A 15,583-nucleotide genomic window follows, 5' to 3' on the forward strand; every position below is an offset into this window, starting at 1 on the left:
ACACTGATTGACAATCAATTTCACATACTGTTGTGGAAATGGAATAGACAATAGGTGGAAAGCTTAGGCAGTTAGCAAGACATCCCCAATCAAGGACTGGTTCTGCAGGTGGTGACCACAGGCCACTTCGCAGATCCTATGCTTTCTGGCTGATGGTTTGGTCACTTTTGAATGCTGGCGGTGCTATCACTCTAGTGGTATCATGAGACGAGTCTACAACCCACACAAGTGGCTCAGGTAGTGCAGCTCATCCAGGATGGCACATCAATGCGAGCCGTGGCAAGGTTTGCTGTGTCTGTCAGCGTAGTGTCCAGAGCATGGAGGCGCTACCAGGAGACAGGCCAGTTCATCAGATGTGGAGGAGGCCGTAGGAGGGCAACAATCCAGCATCAGGACCGCTACCTCCACCTTTGTGCAAGGAGGGACTTGCACTGCCAGAGCCCTGCAAAATGACCTCCAGCGGGCCACAAATGTGCATGTGGCTGCTCAAATGGTCAGAAACAGACTCCATGAGGGTGGTATGAGGGCCTGACATCCACAGGTGGGGGTTGTGCTTACAGCCCAACACGGTGCAGGACGTTTGGCATTTGCCAGAGAACACCAAGATTGGCAAATTCGCCACTGGCGGCCTGTGCTCTTCACAGATGAAAGCAGGTTGGAGAACGTTCTGCTGCCTGCAACATCCTCCGGCATGACTGTTTTGGCAGTGGGTCAGTAATGGTGTGGGGTGGCATTTCTTTAGGGGTCTGCACAGCTCCTTGTGCTCGCCAGAGGTAGCCTGACTGCCATTAGGTACCAAGATGAGATCCTCAGACCCCTTGTGAGACCATATGCTGGTGCGGTTGGTCCTGGGTTCCTCCTAGTGCAAGACAATGCTCGACCTCATGTGGCTGGAGTGTCAGCAGTTCCTGCAAGACGAAGGCATTGATGCTGTAGACTGGCCTGCCCGTTCCCCAGACCTGAATCCAATTGAGCACATCTGGGACATCATGTCTTGCTCCACCCACCAACGTCACATTGCACCACAGACTGTCCAGGAGTTGGGGGATGCTTTAGTCCAAGTGTGGGAGGAGATCCCTCAGGAGACCATCCGCCACCTGATCAGGAGCATGCCCAGGTGTTGTAGGAAGGTCATTCAGGCATGTGGAGGCCACACACACTACTGAGCCTCATTTTGACTTGTTTTAAGGACATTACATCAAAGTTGGATCAGCCTGTAGTGTTTTTTTTCCACTTTAATTTTGAGTATAACTCCAAATCCAGACCTCCATGGGTTGCTAAATTTGATTTCCATTGATAATTTTTGTGTGATTTTGTCAGCACATTCAACTATATAATGAACAAAATATTTAATAATATTTCATTCATTCAGATCTAGGATGTCTTATTTTTGTGTTCCCTTTATTTTTTTGAGCAGCATATATATATATATATATTCGCTTATTTCAAAAGGCAGACACATATCAGATCGAGTCTGACTCGTGACTCGCCTTCCTCTGCTATACAAGTTCTGAGAAACCTAACTCATTTTTAAGAGGAAGTTGTAAAAAAAAAAATTACAAATACACCAGCAAGGCTAAAGTTCGTTACCACGCATTCCTCCAGGTTCCTCTAAACCTTGAGCTAAGAAACATGCAAGAGTTTGCAATAAAAAACCGACCCGGGCAATTTCGAAAGATCCATTTTAGCGATTCAGAGAAATAAAGCACTTTTTATTGTTTAGCTTTCCCGACAGCCTAGTTTTTCCTCCCTTCCCTCTCTGAGCTGCCTGCAAAAAAAAAAAAAAAAAAAATGCTAGCTCATCACGTACCGCTGCAGGGAACGGAGGGCAAAGCCACAAGCTGCGGAAGCCTCTGCCTCAACTCGAGCAAAGCCCGCCTAGCAAGGAAACGGCCCCCGCTATAATTAGAGCCAGCGGGGCGGGCGCAGGCTCAGTACTTCCTCGCAGGCGGGACCGGTTTTGGGCCTCCGTCAGTGTCCGAACTTGAGCCGTACCAAGAAAGGCTTTATAGCTGCTGACTTTTTATTCACACGAGGGTTACCTCGTGGTGAACCAAATATAGTCAACGGCGGAGGCTGGTTGATCCCTCAGCAACTAGGAAGAATGTGGCGGCGTTGCGCAAGCAGTGGGGGAGTGGAGTGCGAGCGGTGACGTGTCGCGCAGGCACCCGCTGGGCGGGCAAAGGACCCGGGTTGCCTTGTTTCCCCCTTCCTGCTTCTGCTTGCGATTTGTGCCTACAAGTCCCTTGAGGCCGCTGACTCACTCGCCGAATTGTTGGAAGTAAATTGTTGCCTCTTCAGCAGAATCTGCATTGCTCAAATAGTCCAATGTTTTTATAAAATGTGTGGAATCATTTAGAGTTGCGACATCTATCTATCCTTTACGCCGATCCCTCCCACGTTCTATTTAGAACCTAATTCAGTCCCCCGGGGTTCGATATAAGATGGGTGGTTATATAAATGAGTTACATAAATAAGTAAAAATAAACTGTGTGCAGCAGAGGCTTGTTTTCTGAAGAGTTCTATAGTAGTTCCTACTTGTCACTTCCAATTTTTTCCCCAAAACATTATTCAGTCCCTTTGGAATGAAAGGCAAATTATTTATTCCTGTCATGCCAAAGCCATTAAAAAGGTTCAAGTTCCATTCAATTCCATCCTGTCCTTAAAATGCATTTTATCAGGAAAATTTTATCTGCAACACTAGCAAAATACTTCTTTAAAAAGATGAGAAGCATGCTTTAAACATAGATGGAGTTATAACTATGTATGGGAAACAATAAAATATAGGTATTAAATAACATGCAGCTATTTTAATTCATAAAAATGTTTATATTAGACTTTGCAATAGATATTCCTCCATTGGAAGAAATTAGGCCTAGTCTGAGTATTGGGTGGTATTCAGCAGGTTCTGACCAGTTCTGGAGAACCAGTAGCAGAAATTTTGAGTAGTTCGGAGAACCGGCAAATCCCACCTTTGACGAGATTTTACAGTATCCTTCCCCTGCCATGCCCACCAAGCCACGTCCACAGAACTGGTAGTAAAAAAAGTTTGAATTCCACCACTGCTGAGTATGTAACCCGAGTGTCCTCAACCCCCAGGCTACAGCTAACTATGAGGCCATGAGCTGTTGAGAACTGGACCATGGAAGTGGCAGGCGAGCGCATGTGTGTGCGCATCCCCACTTGCGTGAGTGGCAGGCAAGCGTAGGTGAGATTGCACTCTAGAGGTTCCTAGCTTCACAATTTCATATGGAGTGATGACTTTTGCGTAGGTTCAGATGACCTCAAGAGCAGAGGTGGTATTCAGCAGGTTCTGACCAGTTCTGGAGAACAGTAGTGGAAATTTTGACTAATTCAGAGAACTGGCAAATCCCACCTCTGACTGGCCCCGCCCCCATCTATTCTCTGCCTCCCGAGTCCCAGCTGATTGGCTGGGTCTTCTTTTGTTGCCCTGCACAGGAGAACGAAGCTGGAAAGCAGGTTACTGGAGTGGGGAGGGAATGGGGATTTTACAGTATCCTTGCCCTGCCACGCCCACCAAGCCATGCCCACAGAACCGGTAGTAAAAAAATTTGAATCTCACCACTGCTCAGGAGATTTAGTTTCCCAACCATCAAATATTTGAATCAGCTTGTCTAAACTAGTGAGCAACTCAAATTTGATCTCAGGGAGTTCTTAGCCAGATATCTGCTATAGCCAGTTTGTGCAACCCACAAAATTGGAAGATAGCTACAAGAACTAGTGGCACGGAGAAGTGAATCCAACCAAAGAATTACAGAACCACACTATTTACTGAAATGGAAGATATACAGAATGCAGTCTTGGAGGATATATGTTATTATTTACCTAAATTCAGTTATAACCTGAATTGCTATCTAGTTAATGACAGCCTCAAATAATTTCAAAATCTCAGTAGGAAAAAGAAAATTTCAGTTTTCCCTGAGGAATTCTCTTCCAGGTATTCTGGACTTCCTCGCAGGCGGGATCGGTTTTGGGCCTTCAAGAATGCTAGTCATCTTGATCAACAATTGTCCAAAAAGACTTTGATAGTATTAGATTGGAGAAAACAAGAATATTTTAACAATAATATGCACTATTTTTGTGATGGGGTTTGCACTGCACCATCATTTGTCATTTGAAATGATATGGTTTACAAATATTTCTTACATTACCCTCATAAGATGGATATTTGCCTTAAATGTTTCTTTCTAGATATGAAGAAATTAAAGTAGAAAAAAGTTTAGAAACAACATCTGGAGGAAGAACTGGAATTTATTTTTCTTTAAAAAGATGAAAATGATTAAAGATCCATTGAGATCTGTAACAGGTATTCCATATAAAATGTTCTATAACATTATTACTTTTAAACTATTACTATTACTGTCCATACAAAGTAGCAATGTCACTGTGGGATTTATTTTAATAATGAAAACACGGGGTAGAAAAATAATAAATGGCAATTCATTCTCCAAATGACTGGAAGGTGCTTATTGTTTATATGTGAGAGCAATCTTCTGTTACTTTGTTTTTGGCATATTCAAATATTAGAAAAGATTAACATGTTCATAGTTTATCACATTTCTATACTGTCCAACAATTGGAGCCTTTACAAAAAATAAAAAGGATAACAGTTTTTAATAGGAAAACATTAAATATTTTATTTGTCAACTGCCTTTATAATTCTGTTTTTTCTATTAAAGCCCATATTATCTCTACAATTATCCCACTGTAAAACAGATTGGCCTGAGGGAACAATGATTCTTCCTAGTCACCCAGAGAGCTTTGTGGTCAAGCAGGATCTTGCTGGTCCCAGTCAAACACTTTATTACTACACCACACTGGGTTTCATGTATCATAGGGTGGATAACCTTGATGACATCACATACACCAGTTATTAATCATAATTTTAGGGAAATCATTTTTCTGTAATCTCTAGGTAGATATGATAAGTAGGGAGTGGTAGTGTTTGAATTCCTAGCTAGGTAGCAGCACCAAGCTAGTATTGGTTCTCAAAAATCAAAGCAGAATTGGACTTGGATCGAAGACCACCAGCAAATTCTAGGGTTAGAGGTTAGATTTGGAAGTTAAGAAAAGAAATCCCAGAAGAAGACAGTAGAAAACAGTTTCAAGATTGTTCCCTAGATAACTACATGGACTACATCAGCTTTATTTTTATTGTTTGAACAACCTACGAAATCTCTTTCATCAAGGGCCAACAAAAAAGTATAGGTCTACTCCTCTCTTAAATCAGATTTTAAAATTACTTTCAACTTTTAAAAAAGTTATTGACTATTTCCCTCCAGGAAACAATAATCATGTCATGCCCTAATTATTTTTTCCCTTTGCTGTTGAGGGGGTTATTTTATGTATTATTGTGTCTATAAATTTATTGAGATTACAGTGGATTTACCAGACAGAATCCAAGTTGCCTGACTACTGTTCAAGCCAATACAAATAATAACTAATCTCTTAGTGCTGCTTTCTCTTTGATCTTGTCTTACTCAATAGCAGTAAGATGTTCCTGGCAGAGTGTTTCTGCTTTTGCGTGGAGGTTAGTACCTTGGCCTTGTGCCACTTCTCCAAAGTAGGAAGATTTGGGGTTTTAAAATCATTTTGTACATGAATTTAGAGTTGGTGGAACACGCCAGAGGGACAGTTTGAAAGGCAGAAGTTGTCTATCTTTCTACAGTCTAGATCAACATTAGCCATAAATTTATATTTCTTTACTGACATCATGGATGTATCCTGACCTTAAAAATATAATGAAATTCTTTTGGCCATATTCAGTTTGTTTAAAAGCAGTATGAAACATTAAGGGTTTTCTCCCTGAGCCATCAGCTGGGACAGTGGTTTTTAAGTGCAGGGTTCACCTAAGATATTTGGTGCCTGAGGTGGAAAATCAAAATAGTGCTCCCTTCTAATAGCATCTGATACCTGCTGTCTGAGAAAGCCACATCATTTAATCTAAATCTGGTATGCCTCACATTGCTTAAGACTTTTGTAATTGAAGAGCAGTCGGGAAGTTTCCTTTCAAGAACTGTTAAACTCCTAAAGTAGTATCTTTCTATTGTTCTAGCTAAGGGCAGAGAAATCAGAATCCTTCAGATGTTTACAACTTAATTCCTAGTATTTCTCACACAGGGCATGTTGGATAGGACTACTGGGAATTGCAGAGGAGCAACACTGGGAGGACCTGATCCATTTCCTAGGTAAATACCTTTCCTATGTCCTTTGCAAAAGCCTGTCCGCTTTCATTAATAACTATAAAAGGGTAATTTGAGTGCCACAAAATTATCATTTGTTGCTGTTAAGGCTGCACTTCAGACACAGGCATTGGAGTTCATAACAGCTGGAAATCCCCATGTTTCTTGTGCTTATTGCAGGTATCATTAGCATCTCTTCAGATGTTTGCAGGATTCAGCAGTTTGTTCAAAAGCTGCCTGGGGAATTCTAGGAGTTAAAATTCCACACATCTTAAAAGTTTTTAAAGTTGAGAAACCCTGGCCTGGAAATAAAAGATGGATAAGATGAAATATAACAATAATAATAAGCTGCTGCTAACAACACAGGGGTAAAAAGGGAGATGAGACATTAATAAAAATTAATCATGCAGAGCAAGACTTTTTATTTTATAAAATGCTGTTTTATGTTCAAACTTGTTAAATTATCATCTACAAAACGCACAATCAAACTATCCAGAGCTGGCCTTTTTAATGTATCTGTGTTTTAAAAAATAATTATGAATGTTTTCTAGTTAATCTTAGGCAATTATTCATTAATTACATTAAGTAATTTTTTGTTTCAGTATTTGTATTGATATCTAAATCATTTGGAATAAATTCAGCTATTTTAATGTTGGAAAATTATACATGTCATTATTTTTAGAGAGCAATAGAGTAGCAAGAATTGTCAGAATTTGCAAACATTTGCATGATAGACAAAATATTGGAAGAAACTAATAAAATCATATGATTTGTGGAGATAGAATAAATATATGAGAAAATAGATTTAAACATGGTGGGTAAAAGTGATGTTCAACAATGAATATTTGTTATCCGTACAGCCTATGCGTAACAAAGATCGTGCTTCAGAAAAACTACATTCTTCCTTATTTTTTCTAGAAGCCACTTTTGATGGAATTAGGTCAGAAATGCTTTATAATAAAGTAGAAAAGGATTCACTGATTGCTCTCATTGTAACACTTCAGAGATCAATTGCCATTATAATCTGATTAAAACAGATTTTATTCTGTCCCCCAAATACATTCAGGCAATATTCTCAAAGAGCCATACATTCTCAGGGTCCTTCTCACTTGCATCTAAACACAGGATAGACATGCCCTGGCAATTTCTTTTTCCCCACTGTGTCCCCATAACACTGTCTTCATGTAGTCCCCATTCCATTCCCGAAGTAGCCTTAGATTCTTCTTAGATGTTCCAATGTCAATGTGATGTTTTAGTCATTAAACTGGTAGCAAACTCTCAAAATCTTGTGTGGGTTGCTTCCAGTGGCATACCTGGGTAACTAGGATAGAGGATGAGTCTGATATTCGTTAGTCATTTCAAACTGCTGTCCAACCCCTTTGCTTTTGATCACTATATGCTCTCCTCTGAGGCAGCTGTGTTTTGGGTAGCCGAAGAGTCCGGCTGTTTCAAACTAGGACGTTCCCCTATATCCACCATTTCCCGATGCCCATTTTTAAGAGACGATGGGTTCTGAGAGATGGTGAATTCAGCAAGATAGGTTTTTTGAAACTCACTGCCTGCCCAACAAGATAGAATGAATACTGGATTTTTTTACAGATGGTTGCATCTATGAGCTTAGCACTCTTTCAAAACTCCCCACCTACACAAACCAGCTGATGAAATTTGACAGATGGTTAAACCTATATCTCACCATCTGCGATTGGCAAATGGTTTCCTGCTGGCTGATGATCTTTAGAAAGTGGGAAGGCAACCGAACTGAAGTATAAGCTTTGCTTTAATATGCCCTGCATATTACAATCTCGTGTTAAGCCAGAACTATAGAGGAAAGGTAGAAGTTGGCAGTGAGGACACACAAATGCTATGCCGGTATACCTTTTTTGCTGGCTCAGGATTGGCTAAAGGGTTGCTGCAGTAGGCTCATGGGGAAAAGTAACTCCCCCCCCCCCACCTCCATATCCTATCTTCTTACCTCTCTGTTGCCAAGTTCTAGCAGGTGAACAACACATCATGCTAAATTAGTGTGAGGTTTTATTTGGCTTTGGCTTAGAATGTGTTTGAAGCAGAACAATTCTAATCTACTTGGTAAATTGTAGTTAAGTAAAGTATGATATAGAATGCATGAATCCTGCCAATATGTATTTATTCTTAGCCCCCTATAAAGTTTACATTACTGGCTTCTACTGTCCTATGTGTTTACTTCTCTGCATCTACGTCGTAAGATCTACCTAATGCTTGTCAAGATAGACCTGTTTTAGATTCAAGAATGAGTAATCATGTAAACTGGTTCACAGCTGATGGGTGGAGTTCACCATTGATTAAAGAGAAAACTATAGTAGCCCAAGTCTGACCTGAGAGTGTCTGTCATGCCCCTGTTGGAGTCTGAATCTGAGGAGGAAGACAAGCAGCTGACAGGGAACGGGAGTGTGGCTCCATTGGCTATGGAAGAAACTGGGGAAGGGCACAGTACGGCTGGGCAGAGCAGGGGAGAGGTAGAGCAAGGCAGAGGGAATTCAGAGGAAGATCCAGGCCCACCCCCTCTTCATCCTAGGGTACTCAGGGAGGAATGGAGAAGGGGGCAACATGAGTTGTGTGGCTTATGGGGGAGGAAAGGGCCTTAATTCCCTTCGTTAGCTGCAGCTGGGAACACAGTGTTTAAAAAGGGAGTTGGCGCACAGCAACTTGTTGGAAGCAAATTGTGAGTTATCTTTTATTGTTGAGGCTTATCTGGGTTCCCAATTGTGTGTTTTGTTGGCCTCTGAAGTCTGCAATTCCTTATCCTGCCCTGTCCAGTTAATTGATGCAGCATGGTTTATGTGGATTTTTATTTACAGTTTCTATGTACTTTGTTTTCGGACTGAAATTCTTCCACTTAAAGACTGTTCTTGGGAGAGTTTTTTTTCTCCAGCCGAAGGTAACTGGACATTGGGGACAAAGTTGGAGGTATTAAAGGGACTTTTTTTACTTATGTGACTGTGTTGCCTTTGTGTCACTCCCCAGGTCATCACATTTAGTATCTATTACAGTACCTTTAATTTTAAGCTGCAGTCCTATCCTCACCAGGGAGTAAGCACCTTCAAACTTGGTAAAGCTCATTACTCACTAGACATGTGTAGGATTCTGCTCCAAACCAGTAATGTCTGTAATTTAAAACCTTTGGAAGATTTATATCTGATTTACAGATTGAATCTTCATGTGGCTTCCAGATGATGATGATATTTCACACACAACCACTCCCCCAGTACACACCCCAATTAAATGCCTGTACTTGCTTGTTGTTTGGCTCCTTGCTTATTTGTGCATAGGTCACATTTCTGGTACCTCCCTGCTTTGCCAGGAAATTATTAAAGCTGTGGCCTGTAAGTTAAATAAAGCCAAAGATGAACCCTTATTTCCCAAAGCTGCAGCAGGTACGTTTAAGCATGACAGTGATCTTTCAAAGAGATATACTATATTATGGTATTATTCTACTTGGCAAAGTGGTTAGAATGCAGTATTGCAGAATAATTCTGCTGACTGCCGATTGCCAGCAGTTCGGCAGTTCAAATCTCACCAGGCTCAGGGTTGACTCAGCCTTCCAGCCTTCCAAGGTGGGTAAAATGAGGACTCATATTGTTGGGGGCAATATGCTGACTCTGTAAGCCACTTGTAAAGCACTGTGAAGTGGTATATAAATCTAAGTTGCCATTGCTATATCATACACATGACTTCATGATGTGGCTAATACAAATTGAATGATTTTCGTCACTATAAACACAACATCCTTATATCTTCTATTGCAAAAAGTGTGCCAAAATATTCTATTCTGTTCTGTTCTGTTCTATTCTATTCTATTCTATTCTATTCTATTCTATTCTATTCTATTCTATTCTATTCTATTCTAGACAGCCTATCTTGCAGAGGGCTTCCCTCTTTTAGGATATTTCATACTGCTACTTCTCTCCCACCCCCCCCCCGCACTGTCAGTTTCGGATAGCTTTTTCCAGGTTAGCAAGCACCCCATCCTAATGGAACATTTTGAGTCTTCTCTGGATTGTTTGGGTTTCTTCCTAAGTTTCTTAATACAACTTCAGGATTTCAGAATATAACTTCCATAATTCTGGACTGCTTTATTCAGACTGGTTGAGAATGGCAGACCAAAATATTTGTCAATATAATAATCTAAAACATTTGGAGTATGTCAAGACAGCTGCTGCTTTGTCTTCATTCCCTTGATGATTATGTGCCATTTCATCAATATTACTTCCACTTGACCACATAGATGATCCGTCCCAGACTGGTCCTTCATGTCTTCCAATGGTGCACCTATCACTATTGTAATTGAAACCATCCACTTTGCTGTTAATTGCCCTCATCTTTTATTTCTTTTCATCTTGCAGTATAAATCCAGAGAGCTAGGTCGTCACTTAATGTGTCCAAAATATGGCAATCTGAGCCTGGTTATTTATGCCTCGAAGAAGAGCTCTGGGTTGAATGTTTCAATGATCCATATGTTTGGTTTTATGGTTCTCCTTGGTATTCTCTGGAACCTGGCCACAGAGAACTCGACACAGAGACACACAGACCACCTCACAGTTCAAAAGCATCAGTGCTCTTTCTAGTCTGCTTCTATATTACTTTCTTTTCCTTTAAAGTCTCTTGTTCCCTTGGGATTTTTTTTTTTTTTTACTTCTTTAAAGCACATTTGTTGAAATGCCCACTTTTGTGAGCATGGAAAGATTTCTCTCTGCCTCCTCCTGTCTTTTTATTCAACTGTTCAGTGCTCCATCAGTGCACCAATTGGAGGGCATGGAAAATAGTCTTCTTCCCCTTGCAATATTTGTTCTGGGAAATTAACCATATCAGGCCACGTTTGCATATGTGTCAAAGTTTTAATTCTTATTATTTTTAATTCCTTGCAAGATGACGGATATGTGTATCACATACGTGTATCACATATGCATATACAAACACACACACACACATATATGAGATAGCAGCTACATAGATTACATTAGAATGACAAAAAAAAGAAAGTGAAAGAAAGGAAAAGAAAGGAAGGAAAAGAAAAGAAATTGTCTTTAGATTGTTTGGAGAAATGATCAGATGTACAAATGTTGGTAGAAAGATAGTAGGTAATGTGCAATCTGATAAGCAGTTATTTAGGTACGTAAGAGGTAAGCATGAAACCTAAATTTGAAAAGAGAAAAAGTTGGAAGAATTATATCCATTCCAGGAGATCCTAAAGAAAAAAATGATTCAAGAGAGTAATTACAAAAATGTGAAATTATAAAATTTTATAATTATAACATTTTAAAATTATAAAAATGTGCTAATTAAGAATCAAATACAAGCAACACCACACAGAAAAAAATGGACAGACATCAAATTTCCTTTGACAAACTGAAGACAAACATTTTCAGGGACTGTTTCTGAAACCTATTTGAAACAAAAAGAACAAGCTTAAAAATGGAAAAGGAGTATATAACAAAGGATGTTATATCAAGAAATAATCTGAATCTGCAAGGATGTCAGGAAGGTTAAGGCTCAGCATGGGTTGAGACTGGCTATGAATGCCAGAAATAATAACAAAAAAAAGAGAATTATTTGGGTATATGAGAAACCAAAAGAAAAGGCAAAGAAACAGTTGACCAACTGGTTGGCAGACATGGAAAGATGACCACAGGCAACTTTTTTTTCCCTGAGATACAGTTGGTTATTTGGGGAGAGCATTATTATTATTGTTGTTGTTGTTGTTGTTGTTATTGATAGAAGTCATTAATGGAAGGACTTACAGTACTCAGGGCTACAGTGATGGAAAATTGTATATGAGACAAATGATAAAGGCACCACATGAATCATTCTTGCATATTCAATCTTCATCTTTCTTTCCCACTCTTCATCTTTTGTCCCTTGAAATAGTAGGTTTTGATGCATTAAATTCTTCCTTAGATAGTGAGATGCAATTCAGTTTTGAATATAATGTGCAGCTGCACTCAGTCTTCTCTCAGTTTTCTCTTGGTCAATTCTCAATTTTAAGGTGATTTTCCAGTTCCAAGATCTAGCCCTGGGTGCAATACCAATGAGTCAACAATCACAGTGTTCTTCCCTGTTGCTGTGTTTTACATGTTGCTTGCTTGCAAAGTGTAGAAGAAGCCATGGCAATTAGGAGTCAGAATCCAGCTCCTTGGCTTTTCTACAAGGAGTCCATGAAAAAGCCATTGTCTCTTCAGTCCATTCCTAACTCCAACTTGGTACACAGAGCTTTTATTGTTAGCATTCTTTTAGCAGCCTGGTCTAGTGGGAGTAACATTAAAAGACAACAGAGATGAAAAACAACCAAATGGAAACAAAAGCTGGTATTAGGCATTTTGAGTGATACGAAGAAGGCAGAGGGAGACCAATACCAGAGTTGCACTAAAAACAATTTGTTCTGCTGATTATTGCATGTAGCTGGAAGATTAAACAATTCCTCATCTATAATGAACTGTATTTGTCCTGGGTGGCAATAAAAGTATCAAAAATAATATTTAGGACTAGTATGTATCATAAATAGTAACCCATTAATACTATTTCCACATAGCTACTCCATCTAAAGTATTAACTGGTTGGTTTTTAAAAAACAGCTCTTCCATATTAATATTAATCAAATACTTAGCAAAGTAAGATGACAAATAAAAACTTGTTGTGACAAAAATGAATTCTTGTGCATTTTAATTTGCAAAATAAAGGCCACTACATTAATAAGACTTAATTGTATCATGAAATATTTAACAAACATTTTCTTAGTCTTTACAAATTAGCCACATAAAGCAACACACAAGGCCTTATCCTTATTGTAGGCAATTCATACCATGATTTCTCCCAATGCATACAATGTCCAGATGCAACTACAGTTGAATACATATTGATGTTTTTAAATTCCTTTTCAATTCTCCATTATATACACTAGCTTTGGTGTTAATTACAGAATAATTTCTTCCAGTAACACTTTGGGGGTTTTTCTTTGTTTTTGTCACTAAGAAATTTAAAAGCTTTAAATATATTATTGCAACATAGATTATTTTTGCATATATGTTTGCTCTACCTTTAGATCAGACCCAATAGGAATTCTGATTTATAATATTTGGTCATGATAGTTCAAAGATCATAGCACTTTCATGGATATATCTCACTACTTATTGATTAGTTAAATGGACAATGTGAACTTTTCATGCAAACAATTATACATACAGAAACAAGTATTTCTGAAAATTATGCTTCTGCCCTTTACAGCTGCATTCAACTGGCCTTTAAGGTTTCAGATATTCCCAAGAAGATAAGTCTTACCACTCTTGTCATAGAGTCCATCCCCACACAACAAAAGCTGACTGATTCATCACACAGCACATCTCTTGATTCACTTGATGTCCATCTGGAATTAACAGTGGTGTTGATTCCAAGTGTCCAAAGCCAGAAATAGCTCATCTGCAGCTGCCTTCAATATGACCTCATTTTCTTATAGTGCAAAAGGCAAAATCCAGATTTTAATTCCTAAAAGTGGCTCTCTCAGAATCAGGGAAGATTTGCCAGCCACACAACTGAGTGTGTCTTATCTTCTGCCTGCATTCTGTAACAAATAAGAAAGTATGTGGTAGTTACCACAGAAAATGAGCAAAACAAATAAGCATAGTACTACCATCATGAGATTTGCTGTACCTCATGAAAATTACTGTAGGAAGAACTGGAAGGCATCTTTGAAACCTCACCTGAGGGCCTTTAAATTGTATGCTGTGGTAGAGGGAGAAGACAGCCTAGAAAATAGCGTGACACCGAGTCCCAAGAACAGGACTGGTGGGATATGCAGGCTGCTGAGGCACCCACTAACGAACAGCATAGTAAATCTAGGAAGCGATAAATCTGTTTGCAAGGCCCAAGGATTCTAGTGTCTCTATATTAATGTGTAGAGTTTAGGGTACAAACAGCAAGAACTAGAAGTCCTAATGCAGGAAAGCAATTATAATTTTGCAGACATTACTAAACCCTGGTGGGGTGAAATTTATGAATGGAATGCAAAGTTTGAAAGGTCTAGTTGATTAACTTGGGGATGGACGGACTGTGAGTTCTAGTCCTCCATAAGGCCCTTAATTTCTTGGTAATGGGAGACTAAAGATTGTGTTAGGGAGCACACATTGAATGGGTTTATTCCATGTACTGTAGAGAAAGTAGTTCTGAAGGCACTTTGGAGCCAACTCGTATTGGACTTTAGAAGTTAGAACTGGCAGTTTGAATTGCACCCAGAAACCTCTTGACCAGTGGTGGGGTTCAAATTTTTTTACTACCAGTTCTGTGGGCATGGTTTGGTGGGCATGGCAGGGGAAGGATACTGTAAAATCTCCAGTCAGGTAGGATTTGCCGGTTCTCTGAACTACTCAAAATTTCCGCTACCGGTTATCCAGAACTGGTCAGAACCTGCTGAATACCATCTCTGCTGTTGACCTTCAGCATAGCTTTACATGGTATCACTCTGACCACCCAGAGTCACTTAGTGAGACATCAGTGACTAAATTTGACAAATAAATATATGATGACTCTAATTTTCCAGCAAATAGGGCACTACAAAATTGGGCAAAGTACCTCTGGCATGACATCTACTTGCCTATCTGAAAGTAATTGGGAATTCAGGAGAAACCCCAAATTGCAGACCCCATTTAGGGGGGAATGTCATCCAGTCCAGAGATATAACCAGAACTAAAGAACTTTTCTTAGCAAACATCAACTTCTTTTTGCTTGGGTTCAGCAAGATTACTTTTTCTGTCTATACCCAAGAGCCTTCAGACACCAATCCAGGTTTTCCCTTGAGTTATTTATAAAGATAATAAAGGTGGAATATAAACAAACAAACAAATAGGTAGGTAGGTATGTACTGGGTAACTCAACATATCAGTACAGGCAAAATTCTGAAACAGTGTTAACTGGTCAGTCTGTAATCATTAAGAAAAACACATTACTTGGTTCTTGATTCTAAACCATGCAAACTAACCTGATCTCCTTGTTTGAAAGAGTGACCTTTTAGTTGACTAAAGGAATGCGGTCAACATAGTATACCTTGACTCCAGCCAAACATTTGATAAAGTCTTCCATGAGGTTTAGTAGAGAATGTATCAAAATGTAACTTAGATTATGTTCCTGTTAGTTGGACACAGAATTTATTGAATAAGCATAATGCCAGTGACTCTGTATTAAGCTCTGCTCTATGTCCAAGGAAGCAGATAATTCTCTTATGTACCTAAGTTTGGTCAGGCTGAATGGGCACATAAAAACATAAGCATTGTCCTTGCTGGATTGGAACTCTGGCCCATCTAGCTTACTAGTCTTTTCTTATAGTGACCAAACAACGGCACAGTAAAGTCCAGTCGTCT

At 39.4% G+C, this 15,583-nt stretch overlaps 1 long non-coding RNA gene across 1 annotated transcript in view; it reads left to right on the plus strand.

The window, feature by feature from the left end:
- Nucleotides 1-15,583, plus strand: part of LOC148127663 (uncharacterized) — a 61,822-nt gene that overhangs the window by 5,472 nt on the left and 40,767 nt on the right. Inside the window, exon 2 of the long non-coding RNA XR_015744329.1 lies at nt 6,142-6,209. This is a non-coding gene — a long non-coding RNA (uncharacterized LOC148127663). The remainder of the gene's footprint in view (nt 1-6,141; nt 6,210-15,583) is intronic.

Source organism: Pseudonaja textilis, chromosome 1 (assembly GCF_049901715.1).
Source record: "Pseudonaja textilis isolate UNSWEBS1 chromosome 1, rPseTex1.2, whole genome shotgun sequence".
Lineage (NCBI taxonomy): Eukaryota > Metazoa > Chordata > Lepidosauria > Squamata > Elapidae > Pseudonaja > Pseudonaja textilis.